At 35.4% G+C, this 17,680-nt stretch overlaps 1 protein-coding gene and 1 non-coding gene across 6 annotated transcripts in view; both read left to right on the plus strand.

The window, feature by feature from the left end:
* Npas3 (neuronal PAS domain protein 3) overlaps window positions 1-17,680 on the plus strand; it is an 890,187-nt gene that overhangs the window by 281,353 nt on the left and 591,154 nt on the right. The gene's annotated exons all lie outside the window — the stretch shown is intronic.
* LOC138835344 (U6atac minor spliceosomal RNA) lies at window positions 448-570 on the plus strand. Its single transcript, XR_011374557.1, has one exon. It is a non-coding gene; the product is annotated as a U6atac minor spliceosomal RNA (small nuclear RNA).

The following is a 17,680-nucleotide window of genomic DNA, read 5'->3' on the forward strand; positions in this document are numbered from 1 at the left end:
GATAAGAGTAGAGGGAATGGAAAATCTTTTCTTAAATGACACAGGTGATTTGGGAATGTTAAGGCCGTATAATGTTATTTTAAGTTTAAAATAATGAAGTCTATAGATGTTGATTTTAAAAATTAATTTATTGCTATTTTACTGAATTGATAGGAAAACAAGATCTCTCCAAATAGATTGTAACTGAAATGAAAAGCCAATTTATCGAAACAACAGATATAGTTTATTAATAATTAAGTGTAGAATAATATTCCAGAGGCTAATATTTCCTCAGAATTGTGGCCTTATAAAAATGATTTTAAGCTAGACGCCGGTGGCTCATGCCTGTAATCCCAGCTACTCAGAAGGCTGAGATCCGAGGATCGTGGTTCAAAGCCAGCCCGAGAAAGAAAGTCCATGAAATTCTTATTTCCAATAAACCACAACAAGACAGAAAATGGCAGTGTAGTGTTGTATGAAAGGAGAGAAGGTTAGCACTCCCCTTGACAAGGATGGAAGAGGCCCTTGGGCCTGACAACACGCATACGGTTAAGGCATTGCCACCTACTTCGTGGCATCTAACCATTTTTTGTCAAAACCAACTTTACAATGTCGGTGTGGGGGGGGAGGGGGGTATAATTGGGTGGGGGGAGGGGGGAGGCTGGGAAGGGAGGTGAAGGGTAAACAAAGGAGGAGGCTGCAATGCTTGGTAAGAAATGTATGCATTATCCTGCCCATGTAATTGTAGCCCCTCTGTACAGTATGTTCTCAAATAAAATTAAATTAAATTAAAAAGAAAATGGCAGTGTACCTCAAGTGGTAGGACGGTAGCCTTGAGCTGAAGAGCTGAGGGACAGCACTCAGGCCCAGTGTTCAAGCCCTATAACCTACCAAAAAAAAATATTTTAAAATATTGGCTTTTCTTCTCCTTTAATTTTATTTACCTATTTTTAAGCATTTGGATGTGTATTATATTGCAAGACTGTACTAGGCTCTATGGGAGGGAAGAAACCTGATTCCTCTTCTCTAGGAGTTGATGATAGGCAATTGAGTGGCAAATTCTCACAGAATAAAAAGAGAAGGTGCTGTTTATATCAAGAAGAGATCTAAGGAAAATCTTCTGGGACCACAGGGAGAAAGTTAATACAAAACAGGGAAGATAAGAAGATAGTCTTGAAACCATATCTGAAAAAATGAGATTTTCAATAGCTTGAAATTTTAATATTTACAATTTAAAAATTACATATGCTAAATGATGCCAGTGTAATCATCTTGTGACCATTAAACCACAAACTCAGTGCATAGGGCTTCTTTTCTTTGTGCCCACAATCAAATCACAATACCTATACCTGTAAGTGATCACAATTTTGTGTTAAGTCATGGGATACCAGGAAGCCTGAGTCCAGAACTACCCCAATTCCTAATAGGTTCTTTGTTCAGATGTGTTATTTTGCTTCAGCCTATTAACATGCCTCACTGCTTTGAAAAACTAAGACACTTAAGAATTCAGACCCAGAAGAAATCCCAGACTTTCTCACTGCTAAGGTGCTGGTGTGGGGCTGGGTGTAGGTAAAGAACAAACAAAGGCAGATGGCTCCTGGGTGACTATATTGAATTGCACAATTTTAATAGAAGGGCATGTTGAGTAGAATATATTTATGTGTATAGCTTTTCAATAAAATACTTTATCTCCTAAAATCTCAAATGAATATATTTGTAAGGTTTTAACTTTAGACAGTCAGTGGTTTTCTGTACCTTAAAATCAGACACAAGTAGAGTTAAAGGTATAAACCTGGTGACATTACATGAGAATTTAGGCCTATGAGATGTCAGGTGAGCTTACAAAGACATTTTCTTGCAGATGAGTATTTTAAGCAGAATACCCAGTGCTATGTAGGATAGAGTTTTTACTTCTGTTATCTACAAATCCTCTCAAACTACAAGTAAAAGTTATATATCATGGCTTACCCGATAAACCAAGAGTTTAATGAAACATAATCTAGTATCTTCTCTCTGGTGTCTTTGCTTTTCATACAGATGGAAAAAGGCTGGACTGAGGTATGTTTTTACGTTTTGAAATCCTGATGAATATAGTGCCTTGAATATCTAAGACCCAACTATAAGAAGGAGTTAGATCTGAAGAGGAGCTGCTACCCTGAGAGCCTTGAAGTCCAGTGGCTGAAGTTCAAGAGCAGCCCAGGGCTGCAGAGGGAGAATCAAGTGTTCACCTCCGTGTAGGGCTCACGTCTTGTTCCTACAGCTTGTAATTCAGAGGGAAGACTAGACAGTGTGGAAGAAAAGGTTTTGTGCTTTCATTTCATTTAAATTAGCACAAAGGGAGGGAACAATTCTGCTTCACATGTGAAGTCAGTCATTTCTTGGGCTGCTAGCTCAATGTTTTAGCAGAACAGCTGTTCTGTACAATGTGGCTTTCTGCAAGCAATATTTCCACTGCTAGAAAAGTGGCAGTCTGCCAAAGAGAGTGCCCAGACCAACCCCTAAACAAAAAAAAATCTTTTGTCAACGACTCTAATAATTTGTACAATTCAGGAAAGGAGGGGGTTGCACAGTCTTTGCAGATGTGCATTTATGATGCTATTTTTAAGCAGAGCAGCATGAAAGAATAGATTCATACAAATTGTAAGTTGATCATTCATTTTAAACATTTGGCTTGCGCTCCTACTAAAATTTTAGACTGTGTAAAGAAAACACAGCCAGCCTTGAAACGAGGTAAGGCAGGGTGTGACAACAAGATGAAAATTTCATTTTTAAACCTGTGATGCCTGCTCAAAAACTAGAAGCTCTGGCATCTCCCTCACCCCTCCAGCTAAGGAGATAAATGCCATGATTCCCCTCACAGCGGAGACTTGCCATCCTTCAGCATTTTGAGGAAATAAAGTCTTAATGAGCCTGTATTCTTTTACAGCAGTCCATTCTCTGAAAATGAGTTTAAGTGCTGTAGGAAATGCTAGAAGCATTTACACAACCACTGCCAAATTAATATGTGTTAATTCTCTGTAATTTAACGTGGGCACTGTGCAATTGTTCTAGTATCTGAATCAAGTCTAAACTCATATCTGCCCTCTTTACTCTGATTCTCTAAAATCTACAGGGGGAAAAAAAACAAAAACTCAACTACCTTTCCCACCAGTCATGAAAGTAAGAATATAAAATGAATTTTAAAACCTGTGACTCCCAGGAAGGAACTCAAAAAGTTCTTCCAACCACAGAGACTAAAATCAGAACTGATCTTTAGCTTCCTTTTTTTATTCAATGAACCATTTGATATTTATATAAAATAAGATTAGAATGTCTACTTTAAATGATTAAAAAATAAAATCATATACTCAAAAATGGTATGAAATTTAATATAGATTAATTTTAAAAGGGAGATCCCAGAAAACTGTAGTTTTTTAAGTTTATTTTTTATTTTAGTTTAATTTTTATTTTTTATTTGTAGTGAATACTGTAAGGTGAATTATCCTATGCACTGACTTAATCAGAAGTTCCTCTAATTCTGAGTAGAGTGTGTGGCCGTGTTGTTATTTCACCAAATCCAGTATTTTTCATATCCTGTACAGGTGCAAGAATTGCTCAGCTTAATGGAATTATATGTACTCTTAAACTGGGACTCATTTTGCTCTACTGAGAATGAAATATACATACATTAGATTGTCTGTCCCTGAGATAGTAGTATTTCATGTAAACAAATGAAAAAGCACAAACTGTGAGTGTGGGAAATGGCTAACATTGGGTCATTTCACTCCTAATCAGATGTTTTCTTAAAAAGTTGTTCAGCTAACCTACTTCATACTTCAAATTGTTACTCAGGTATATATTTTGGATGTTTCTTAGTTTGATAAAAACATATAGTGATAATTGTAATTGTTCTCACTTGTATGTGGAGGCCGTAGAGGGTTACCATACTTTGTGAAATGATTAAGGTCCAGGTAAGTTGTGTAAATTTTGTAAGGAAGTGGAAACTCATATTTATATAGATTAGAGAAATTTTATGTGTACAGTATTTCTCCGGTAAGTACCATTTTTATCAAAACTAAACTCTGTAATACAATTGGTCACTCGAATAAGCATTTTACGTTCTGTATGTTTTTGGAGGCCCAGAATTATCCATATCACATTTCTTTTGTTTTACTCAAAGCAATTTCACTTTATTGATTTCAAGAATGTAGACTTTTCTGATGGGACAGCATAGAGATTTATGATCATTCTTATACTTAAGCATCATCTTTTCCAGCTATAGAATTGTCAATGCTCTTTATAGTATAGAAAGACATTCTTTGGTATTCAGAAGAGAGTATGGCCAGATAATACATGTCTAGTGTTGTTTCATTTCATACTTAAAATACCATAATGAACATTCATTGTTTTTACTTTTATATGCAGAACACTTTTGAATTACCATTGCTTTCTATATGCAGAAAATCTTGCAAGTAAAGGGGAAAAACAAAATGCTGTACAAAATCCTTTCTTAAAGTGAACTTCAGTGTGTTGTGTATTGACAAGTTATACTAAATAAAATCTATTCAGTTTGACCCATAACCTATACAAATGTTTCAGGAAGCTCAATTCTATTTAATATTAGCCTCTATTCAAGAAAGCAATGGAGACTAAAAATAAATTTTCTATCAAATTTTATCTTCTATACTTGTAGCAGACTTTTTTTTTTCACTTGCAAAAACAGTTGACATTTATTAATGCCCTGTTATATAACATATGCTCAGTAAATGCTTATTGTCACTGAACTGCCTGGAACAAAGCTAAAGGCTAAAGGATTTGCTTGACACATGTGTACTTTTTTTTTTTTTTTTGTAGCAGACTTTTTATAGATACAGTTAGTGTCTGTTTAGTTACCACTATCTTTTCTTATCAACCATTATGTTCTAGCATATTCTAGGCTTCCCAAATAGAATGAGAGTAGCAAGAAGGTAATTGTTTAGATTGTAGTCCAATTGATATTGGTGTCATTGTTTTTGTTAGGTTTTTAGTAACTCCACAAGAAGAAAAGGTTCAGATTTAGTCCATGGGCTTTCTTCTCGACATAACCAACTTGTTGGCTAAGGTAGATTTGGAGCAATTGCTTTGAGCAGTTCATCACCACCATGGGATATGTGCTTTTGGAGTAACAAGTAACTAAAGTACACTGACACACTCACTCATAGTTGCTTGCAAACTGAAACTATATTAGGAAGTCATAAATAAAAGTACACTAAGCCCGTTTGTTTCTCACATGTGACATTATACCATGAAGTAGTGGTATGGCAGATTGATAATTCCTCAAGACAATTAGTTCCTCGCTGGACTCACTCTCCTTGTCCACTGTGTCTTCTCTTTAGAGTTTTGTTTCTGTGACAGGCCTCACTTCCTGTGATGAGAGAAATGTGTCCACTGATATGATTAGTGGAATGTAAGTTTCTAGACTATGTTCTGTAATTCTCTCTCAGCATCTTTCTACTTCTCATATTATTTCCCCCCATTTTTGTTCCTTACCTAAACTATTTTTTGAGGTGTTACATTTCATGAGTCTTATTCAAAGAATTTCAGTACGATATTGTCCAACAAGGGTAACATATTAAATAAATGCTTAAGCAATGCTCAGAAGAGCAGCCCATCCAAATCAGTATTGAAATACAGGTTTCTCAGATATTATAATATTTCACTTTGGTTTCTAGAGCACATAGCAGCACTAGACAGGAATTTGGAGGCTAAAGACAACTCTATTACATGTATGCCACATCTACTATGTGTATATAGAAAAGCTCATGTCCATATTGATTGATCATGGATGATGTTAGTGTGTATCTGCTGCTGATATTAGCTTCCTGATTTGTAGGGAAGTAAAACAAATAATGTTTTCAAATGTTATCAAATTTCATGAAGTCTTAGACCAGCTGAGTGGTTCACATGATCAATTATCTGATGCTTTAATTTTGAATGAATCTACCTCAAGGACTTGGTTTTAGTAAAGACTGAAAAACAACAAGCAGTCATAGAGTTCATAAATTTCACCAACAAAGCATCCAGAATCCTATAAGTTATGTTTGTGAGAATATCTTTACAAGAAATGAATGGACGGTATATCATGACAATAGGTGGGAGAAAGTAAGAGGGAATGTACCTGATTAGGGAAACATCCAACTCTGCTCTACATTTGTTTGGGCGTGAATGGATCTGATTAGATTTCTCAGTAGCAAAGGAAGAGAGGCTCTTGCATATAAGTGGCCATGAATTTTAGGTTGCTAATGATTTCATTTTAATGTCACCGTTTAGTTTCATACTGATCATTTATACTGACAAAAAGGGAGAAAAGAAAACAAGGAACCTGTCATCAATCATTCATTTAATCAAGTAGGAAAAGTAGATAAATAAACACACTGAGTTAATTATTCTTCTGTATGTAATGATTGACAATAAAGTTAATTTATTCCAGTTTTAACCCCTTTAGTATTTTGTGTTGCTAGAATTCATAGTTAGTAGCATTTGGGGACAGGACTTAGGGTGGTCTTTTCTGAATTACCTTAAGAACTCAAGTGATGGTGTGAAAGGTACTCAATTGAAATCTTTCTTGACAAAGAGTTGTAGTTGCCTGAGTCTGACCATATTTATGCTGCCAAATATAATGAAAAGCAACGATACTGTGTAGCCTGCCTCTTTAGTATTATTCCTATTTTGACTCTTTAATGAAGACATTTTTCTTTGAAATGAACATTCTTAATGTGGAAAATGATTTGCAACAAGATACAAATGTTGGTAATTCAAATATGTATTAGATATGACTCTAATGGAAATGACATCTTATGCCAGCAAAAATGCTGAAACACAAATGCAAGTTAAAAGGAATCTTGAAAGTTCTAAAAGCCTGTTTTTTACTTGGGAGCAGTTTTCTCTAGTTTTTAGGAGATACGTCTTCTTGTGACATTTCTCTTTGCAAACTGATGATTGCATATATTAAACTTCCCTTAAACAAGGCACCTTTATGGATAATAAGATAAAATTTTCTAAGTATTTTCTCTGGACTTTTCTAGCATTCTTGTATAATCATCCTGCAGCTGAGAAAATAGTTAAGAGAGAGATAGACTTAAAGGATCTGGGGAGGAAACGAGGACTTCAACTGTAGATTAAATTTACTGTCCAAAGATTTGAAGGATAAAGAACCCATGGGTGCTTTGATGGTTAGAAATGTGGTTCTTTCCAGTGCTTTTTTTTTAGCTTATTTTTTGTTTTTGATATTTTTGTATTATAAAGTTACTGTACAGAGGGGTTAGTTACATGAGTAAGGTAATGACCACATTTCCTATCCAGCATTGTTACTCCCTCCTTTGTTTTTCCCCTACCATTCCTTCCCTCCACAACTCCTCCCTCTCCTTCCCTCCCAAGTTGTAAATTTCATTTTAACATAGTGTCTTGTACATCTCAGTTTTTTAATTGTGAAAATACAGAGGTGTTACAATTACATGGACAAGGAAATGAGTACATTTCTTATCAAGCATTGTTGCCTCCTCCTTTGTTTCCCCTTCCCATCCCTCCCCATCTCCCTGCCCCCCAGCCAAAGTTGTAAACTTTGTTTTTTGACATGACCTCTTGTACATCTCATTGTTGCAATGGGTCCACCTGTATTCCTATTTAAACAATTTTTTCCCTTCCCCTCCACAAATTATACCAACATCAAATACAGTGAAAACAGGGGTATACCGTGGGGGAGGGACATACAAAACAACAAAGAAATCATCTTATAAATATGTTAGAAACAATAGCAAGAAACCTTGGGGTTCATTTCGCCTAACATCAATTTATCTGACTGTTTCTGCTTGACTCAGACATATACTAGTTATTGCAAATAAGGGAAACCATGGGACCTGTGTTTCTTAGGGCCTGGCTTACTTCACTTAATATAATTTTTTCCAAGTCTTTCCATTTCCTAACAAATGGGGCAACGTCATTCTTTCTGATGGAGGCATAGAATTCCATTGTGTATATATACCACATTTTCTTGATCCATTCAATAAGGCATCTGGATTGCCTTATTGCATTGTTGGGAGTGTAAACTTGTTCAACCACTCTAGAAAGTAGTATGGAGGTTCCTTAGAAGACTACATAGAGCTTCCCTATGACCCAGCAATCCCACTTTTGGGCATTTATCCAAATGATCACAAACAAGACCATACTAAAGCTACCAGCACAACTCTGTTTATTGCAGCCTTATTTACCATAGCTAATATGGAACCAGTACTTTTTTGTTAAATGGTTTCATCCTTAGCAGTTTTAATGCTTAGTGGAAGCCTAATTCTAACCCCTTGGCAGACTGATAGCTCTCCCAGCTCTCAAGGTCAGAGAATTGGATAGTGATAGGCAAGGAGCCCCTGGTGGTGGCTAGTCCAGAGCACACTGAACACAGGTGTCCTGCTTTATGTACAGGTCTATCCCCCCCAAAAGCCATGCAAGATTTTACCACACCTGGTTAAGGAGACAGCTAGTTCACAAGTTACTTAGAAATCTGTAACTATGAATGCTAAGTTTCATAAGATTTTGAACATGTACCACTGTTATCAAATTCCTTTTTTTTTTTTTTTTTGGTTTTGCTCATGTTGCAATTCACTTTCTATAAACATTTGGCTGTGGTAAAAGGTTTAGTAGAGCTTTCTGGTAACTACATTAGACACAGTATTGAAGTTACATTTGTGATCGCAAAGTAAAATTTGAAACATTTTCATTATCATTCATTTGTAAGCTTATTTAATTTGTGAGCTCTACAGTAAATAAAATATAAAAAGTTTAAGTCATTGTGTAAAAGAAACTGCATCTATAATGAGAAGGTGGTAAAAATAAATTTACTATTGCTTACATATCTTCAGGTGAAATAATTAGATATGTTAAATGAACCCTTTCACCTTTCCATCTCCCTCTTGTTCTGGATATCTTCAGGCTTTGTTGATTTCTGGGTAAATTTGTTAAGGGGAAACCCTCTTACTCTTTATGGTTGTCCTGTGTTTGGCCTCCTCTTACCTGAATGCATTAAACAACACTATGAATGAAGAGTGGGAATTTGTGGCCTTTTTTTTGTTTCCTGCATAATAGTCAATCTCTTTAGCTTTTGTCCAATTTATTGCTTTTTAAAAAATTCACTTGGAGATCTGCAGCTAGCAGGTTCAGCTTAATATAGATCGCAATTACTGTGATAATAGTGACATCAACAACTCTGTTATTCCTTCCTTAAAGAGCTCTTAAGTGCTCCTTTATGACTTACACTTGAGAGAGATGGCAAAATTGGGCAAGAAACACCAGAACATCTATAAGTCAGTGGTCTACTCAGACACATATATTTATGCTCAAAGACAGATACAGTTTTGGAAAGAGGTGTTTGGATTAAAAAATTTGATCCAGATCTGTTGCCTTTCAATTCATGGGGAAATAAGAACTTTTTTTTGTATCTGTGAAAATACTGTACAGAGGGGTTACAATTACATGAGCAATGTAATGAGTACATTTCTTATCAAGCATTGTTGCCTCCTCCTTTGTTTCCCATTCCCATTCCTTCCCAGTCCCCTCTTCCCACCGCATCCCTCCCACGCCACCCCCGCCACGCCAAAGTTGTAAAGTTCGTTTTTCGACATAACGTCTTGTACATTTCTTTGTTGCATTGGGTTCACCTGTATCCCTATTTAAACAATTTGTTTTTTTCCTTCCCCTCCACAAATTATACCAACATCAAATACAGTGAAAACAGGGGTTATAAGAACTTTTATACATGGGTTTCTTTCTTATCACTTTCAGAAACCCTGGATCAAATGAGTCCTTGGACTGCAAGCATTTTAAGATAATCAATGTTTTGTCATAATTCTTAGTGATACTTAGCATCTGTTTGATTTAACTTGTAGCTCACTTAATCAATGGATTTAGAGGAAACCCTCTGGTTTCAAAGCCAGAAAGATGACAGGATCTAGCCTGGTTTGCTTTCCGTCCTTTCTTGTAAAGAATTGCTTGGTATTGGCTCAGAAGAAGTGGATTGAAGCTAAAGCTTTCTACCCAACTATCAGGCTTTCTCATTTTGTCTTACCACAATCTCTGGCTCACTCCTGGTGTCACTTCCACAACTGTTTGGTTTGAGATATCAGAATTAGTAGCAATCCCTGCTCACCTCTCTTTATACATTTGAAACAAAAAAAAATATGTGTTAGCTAACCATGTGGCCCAGTGTTTAATGACAGAAAAGAGACAGAAGACCATTTCTACTCCTGAAACATTTGTAGTTTATATGTGTAGAAACAAAACTTTCTGGTATGAAAAAATGCCTGAATAGCATTTGTGAACGCATAAATAGCAGGAACAGTGAGTGAGTTGTTTGTGAAGCTAAAGAACAACCCAAGTCAGGGCCATTCCACAGGTCTAAAGGCACATAATCTAGGTCACAGTATAGACATGGAGAGACGTCTCTTGCTCTTGAGATGATCTTTGTGGTGGTAATTCTATTTCAGCTACTTTGTGGTCCTATGAAGCTAGATAAGTACTCTACAATGGCACAGATGAGGAAAGTAGGCAAAGAGAGACAGTGACTAAATTCTTTAATTCTAGACCATGTTCAAATGTTTTCCCGCAAGTTAATGGCCTGTTTCAAAGCCAATTTTGACCTCAGTCAATGAACATCCCAGATTTGGCCTCAAACATTTTAGTCTATGATATGTAACTCACATTTTGTTTAAATTTGCTATAATTCATAAGAAAATATACATGCAACTGGTATATTCCTGAGTTTTTTGGAGAAGAGAGGGAGAAGCTATAACCATATTATACTGAACCTTTTTTTATTAGCTTTAACATTTTATCTTATTTTATTTTTATTTTTTTGCCAGTCTTGGGGCTTAAACACTGGGCCTGGGTACTGCCCCTGAGCTCCTTTTGCTGAAGGCTAGCGCTCTACCACTTGAATCACAGTGCCAGCTCCAACTTTTTCTGTGACTAATGGAAGACAAGAATCTCCTGTCTGGGCTGGCTTCAAATTGAGGTCCTCAGATCTCAGCCTCCTGAGTAGCTAGGATTACAAGCTTGAGCCACTAGTGCCCAACTAACGTTTTAAGTCTTTCTGTGAGAAAAATCAGTGTTTTGATTAGCAGTTTATTATTGAAATAGAATTGAAATTATCAAAGCCATGAGCTGGAGTTTTCATTAGAGTTTAGAAAAAAATTGATATTTTAATATATTATGTTTGAAACCTTTTGCTGGCTTTTTTTTATTTTTTAAAGAAACAGTGAGTTGAGCATCATAGTAGCTACAGATGTGTAGGTTGTGTGTATTTCATCTTTTCCGCTAGCAAGGGACTAGGGTTACTTAGGTTTAAAATGCTTCTCTTGACATCAGGATCTTTAGATTTCTGGTATTTCCTTGTATTTGTTGATGTAATCTTCCTGTTCTGGAAGCTTTCATATCTTCGCTTTACTTTGTTAGCAGTTCCTGGAATCCAGAATGCCATTTTTCTTTCCTTTTTTTTTTTTTTTTTTTTTTCCAGTGGGCAGCCGATGCACTCAAGGCATCACCTAAGTACCAGCAACACATTCTTGACTGAATAATGATGTATGTGGAATGTTACTTTTTTTGCTTTATAAATGGATAGCAATTTACACAGCTGTGGATGTGGGATGTTTCAATCCCAGACCATGTTGTAAGAAAAATTGAATGACAGTGAGCAAAACAGCAGTAATTATAAAACTAATTACTAAATGCTGATGATGCCCATAGGCTTTGCATAACTAAAATTAGAAAAGGAAATTGCTTTCGGCTTCAGAGGCAACATGCTAGTTATTTTACTGTTTCAGTCAAAATGGAGGGTAGTATATAAAGTTCAATCAGGAAAATATACATGCATACATACATATATATATATATATACATAGATAGATTTGCATATACATACATTTTTCTGTGTTGAAAATGTTATTCACTCTATCTTACAATTTTATTTATAGAACTTTGCATAGATATTTACATAAAGAAGATAAGTATATTAAAATATTTGAACGTGGTATATATCTAAATGTATAATGCATACTATGCATTTTTGCATATGCTGTAATTGCAACATTAAAATACATATCTTGACTATATATATGTATATATATAGTTGTTTGTGGAGTATTTTCATAAGAATAATGTGTATATTCTCATCCTTGCTTAAATAAAGAATCTAATCTTATGAATTCATACTATATCCTTCAAAATGAAATAGCAAAATAATTAAAACATCAGCTCATATAAAAATGAAGTGTCATGCTTTGGGGATGCAAGAAGTGATAAATCCAATGTCTATAGGGCATATTTTTGTTCTTGTTCAATTTAGGGCTAAGAAGTATGTGACATTAAATTCAGATATTACTGAGACTGTAAACACATTACCTGAGAGTCTGTACAGTTCTGGGATTATAAATGTTAGTGCTTATATTGATATTATCTAAATAGGAAGTATAAAGATAATGAGATTTTATCAATATGAATAAAAATAGAAAATGATATATCAAGCTATAAATGGGATCATTTTTCATTGAGAACAATTCCTTGTTTCTTACAATTAGCTGGTGTCTATCACTATTCTCTCTACAGTACTGCAAAAAATATTATAAAGCATAAACTCATAACAGAAATGTTTAGGTTTCAGATTAAGTAGATCAGAAAGCTGAGCCATGTTGATAGAGGGGAAACACAAATACAGTAGTTAAAAATTCAAGTAGTTTAAGTGACCTAAAGTGTAATAACTTATTTAATTTTTTTCTGTGTGTTATTTTAAAAATGTGAAGAAATTAAAATGACAAAAGATGATACTGTCTGTGGACATATATTATTGAAATGAAACCGAAGTATAATTGAATCAAGGCTGTAATGAAATTCTTCATGTAACTTTTACCTAGTGGGAAAGTGTGATGAGTTAGTTCTTTCCATTTGTATTAGTGAATTTAGTAATTAGCTCTTACACTATGGCAAATGGTCTAATAATGGAAGAATAAATCACAGAATGGCATATAAAGTGAACATGGAAAGTCTTTCTTCGTGTGTAATGTCTGGTAGTTTAGTGAACTGTAACTAATACATACAAAAATTGGGGTAAAGTCTCTACTTCCCCAATTTCTCCAGATAGGAACACTGTCACAAATCACTGGGGCTCACTAGTTGTCCTTCAGCTGAGAAGTTAGGTCAGTCATGAAAGTAAGTACCAAAACTCAAAGAGTTAGAGTAAGCTAAAATGAAACCAGGAAAGTTTCCTCTCCCTGTAATGGCCTTACATTTATCTTCCAGTTTGTTCTTCCTGTGTCTTGTGGATGGAGCAAAAAAGGAAAGTGGTTTTTCAGTGCATTGATGCTAAGCAATAGTGAGTGGTGCAAGAGAGTTTGTACTTACCGAAGGCCAAGTCATCCACATACAGAACAGATAACACTGCAAGTCTAATGCATGCCAGCCCTACCACCATCTAGAAATAGAAAAGAAACAGCTCTAAAGTCACATTTGAACTCACAACTTTTTTTTTGTGGAAATATAATCTTAGTAGAAGGCAAATATCAATAAGACTTTTCTCAAGGCTCTTTGTTCAGTACTCGTTGTCATTTGACTCATTAAGGTAATACACAGTAGGTAGCCTTTAGGGTACTGTTTATATCGAGTGCCAGGAAGAAAGCCTTGCTCACAAACAAGATGATTTTCTACAAATTCTCTGTCATGTTTCACCTTGGTAATTCCATCTCTTGTGTGCAAAAAGAAAACAATTTATTTTCAACACTTGAGGGATATAGAACATCTGACGGCTGTCATAACCTATTGTTTTTAGCATAAACATTATAGCTGCATTTGCCTTGAAATATTTGCCCATTAGTGCGTAAACCTGAGCCTTGTGCAGGAGTGTCACCTCATGCTCTCCAGTATCACAACTGAGACCAGTATCACCTAAAAAGGGCAGTTTGCTCACTTCACATGCATTTATTTCAGTGAAATTAGAAGTAGGGTTCTTTTTCATAATTGAGTTAAACAGTGCAGTAACTGAAGAAAAAATTTATGAGCGAATGCATTACTTTTAACTGTAGCATACAGAACCCTTCAAATGTAGCTAAGGGCCTACTATATTTTCCTTTATCAAAAGATGGTTGATTGCTTAATGGTTGAAGCACTACTAAATAGCTTATTTCACATTACTGGAGAAAATGTACTTTACATCAATTGCACAATGTAATTCTTTCTATTATTTTAGTGGAATTGTTTTACCTTGTACAGAAGCGTGCATGTAAGAGGAAGAATGAATTGTTCATCTTGTGTGATATACAGGATATCTAAAATATGATATTTGAAGGTTTGTGTTAGTTCCTTCAGAGTAAGCTCCCTTTGCAGTTTATTTTGATCACTCTTTGACAGAATGCTATAGCTGAAGCTCAGTTTTTCTTTTTTAAAACCAAAATAAATGGCCATATTAGAGTAATTCCTGGTTATGTGTAGTATTTATACACTCTTTTTCTTTCCTTTTTCTTTGTGTCTTTCTATCTATCTATCTATCTATCTATCTATCTATCTATCTATCTATCTATCTATCTATCTATCTATTTATCTATCTATCTATCTACATATAGATATAGTAAAGAGACTGTACAGAGGGGGTTATAATTATATGAGTAAGGTAATGAGTACATTTCCTATAGAGCATTGTTACCCTCTTTGTTGTTTTTTCCCCTATCATCCCTTCCCTCCCCACCTCCCCAAGTCCCTCCAACCAAGTTGTAAAATTTGTTTTCAACATAGTGTCGTGTACATCTCATTGTTACAATGGGCCAACCTGTATTCTTATTTCAGCATTTTGTTATTTCCCTTCCCCTCCCCAAATTATAAAAATGTATATACAAGATGCAAGGCATTGGAATCACATACAGTGAAAATGGGTTATACAATGGGGGAAGAACATACAAAAGAAACAAAAAAATCACATAATACTTTATAAGTACATTTAAAAACAACAGTAACAAAGATAAAACCTCTTGTGTCCCTATCTTGGGGTTCATTTCTCTTAGAATCATTTTATATGGCCATATGTACATAGCTTTTGACCTGTTCTGCTTATCCTAGACATATACTAGATATTGCAAATAAGGGAAACCATGGGACCTATATTTCTTTGGGCCTGGCTTACTTCACTTAATATAATGTTTTCCAAATCTTTCCATTTCCTAACAAATGGAGCAGTGTCATTCTTTCTGATGGAGGCATAAAATTCCATTGTATTATATATATATATATATGTATATATATATATATATATATAATACACACACACACATACACATGTATATGTATATAGATAGATATACTACATTTTCTTGATCCATTCATCTACTGAGGGGCATCTGGGTTGGTCCATATCTTAGCTATGGTGAATAATACTGCGTTAAACATAGTTGTGCTGGTAGCTTTAATATGGCCTTGTTTGTGATTGTTTGCTGGGTCATAGGGGAGCTGTATGTGGAGTCTTTTGATGAACTTCCATACTGCTTTCCAAAGTGGTTGAACAAGTTTAAACTCCCACCAACAATGCAGTAGGGTTCCCTTTTTGGTCATATCCCCCCAGCATCTGTTGTTATTAGATTTCTTGGTTATAGCCATTCTAACTGGGGTAAGTTGAACTCTCAATGTTGTTTTGATTTGCATTTCTTTTATGGCTAGAGAAGTTGAGCATTTCTTCATGTGTCTATTTGTCATTCTTATTTCCTCTTCAGAGAAGTTTCTCTTTAAGTCTTTAGCCCACTTTTTAATAAGGTGGTTGTTTCTTTGAGGATTTGTTGTTGAGGGTTTTAATTTTTTGAGTTCTAAGTATATTTTAGATATTGTCCATTGTCCATTGTATGGTTAGTGAAGATCTTCTCCCAATCGGTGGACTTTCTATTGATCTTGCTAGCTATGTCATTTGCCATGCAGAAGCTCAGCAGTTTCATGCAACCCCATTTGTTCAACCTTTCTTTGATTTGTAGTGGTTCTGGGTCTTTCTGGCTCACTTCTAATTTTATATTTCATACACTCCTTTGAACACAGTGAGGTAACTAAAAAGAACTATTGTTACTGGGTGCTGGTGGTTCATACCTATGATCCTAACTACTCAGGAGGCTGAGATCTGAGGTCTATGGTTTGAAGCCAGCTTAGGCAGAAAAATGCACAGAACTCTTCCCATTAATCAGCAAAAGGTCATATTTGGTGATGTGGCGCAAGTGGTAGAATGCTAGCTAGCCTTGAGTGAAAAAGCCAGGCCAAGTGAGAACTCAAGGACTTGAACCCGAATACTGGCGCGCGCGCGTGCACGCACGCACGCACACACACACACACACACACACACACACACACACACACACACACACACACACACACACACACACACACACACACAAAGACCACTGTCCAATTTCATTACAGGAAATGAAACCATCCTTTGTATTGTTACAAGTTCTGTGAACTTTTCCATCATCATTAAGCTAGAATAACCTATATTACTTTACCTTTAACACGAAAATTAAAACATTAGTTCCCTTGTTCAATAATCTTGGATTCACTGTCACAGAAGGCAATGGGATGTAGTTGCTTCCCATAAATTCTATGAGAGCTGTTGGCTTTGCTTTTTCCTCTATGTCTCCCCTTTTCAGCTTTAGTTAGCGATGGTTTTTACAGCTAGTTGCTAATCTGACATGTTCCTGTTATCTTTGAAAATATAGTTTCTAAGTACCTCTTTGGGACTTAGTATTTGTACTTTGTATAACCTCTTAATTTACTCATCAGTGCCATTTTTAGGGGATTTTTCTGAAGGTTAGACCTCTGCAGCACTCTTTGTGTTGTTTTTATTTCTATATTAATAATTACAACACTTCCCAATTAATTGTCATTTGTGAATATAATTGATGTGTTTCTTCCTCTCCAGACTCCTAATGAAGATGTTAAATAAGTCTTATCATGAGGCTAAGTTCAAGTTCAACAGAATTCCCTTGGACCAGGGCATATTAGAGTTTACCACGGCTCTATTTATTTTGTGCCTTTAAGAGTGCTTTTGGATGAGACATTTTAATTCCTTTTCTAGAATTTCTCAATAATAGAGCTCTGTGTGAAGTGTCTGTCCAACTATATAATGTCTACTGTGATTTTCTGAAAACTAAGACTATTGATTTACTTGTATATCCCAGAATCTTAGAAGCATTGTTTGCATTCAGGACAGTGAAAACAAAAAAGCTTGTATGAATTTAATGTGTGAAAATACTATCACTGTGAGATAAATTCAACTGATGTTTTTCTCTGTTTTGCAATATTGGCACAAGGGAGGGCATCAAAGATGTTTAACACAAATAAACTATGTAGCTGTCTTAGAAGAGAGTGCTTGCATTTCAACCCAACAATATTGGGTCCACTTTCTCTATGATCAGAATATTACAAAGGGAGTGGGGAATAATTTATATCAGAGGTTCTGTGACGGAATGAAATGGAGCTCTTTTGAAGTATGATCTCTGAAAGCACAGCATGAAGCTCAAATAAAGTGAAGGACATTCGCTATTACAAGTAATGTCCTTAATAATCTTGTTAGTCTAGTCTCCCTCTGTACGAGACAAATGGAACATTATTGGCTTATGGGCTGTAGTAAATAATTTAGTTTCCAATATTCAGGCTGCTTTGACAGTAAATTAAAATGACATGA

This window comes from Dipodomys merriami, unplaced genomic scaffold (assembly GCF_024711535.1).
Source record: "Dipodomys merriami isolate MVZ:Mamm:240054 unplaced genomic scaffold, mDipMer1.0.p SCAF_1, whole genome shotgun sequence".
In the NCBI taxonomy this organism is placed as follows: domain Eukaryota; kingdom Metazoa; phylum Chordata; class Mammalia; order Rodentia; family Heteromyidae; genus Dipodomys; species Dipodomys merriami.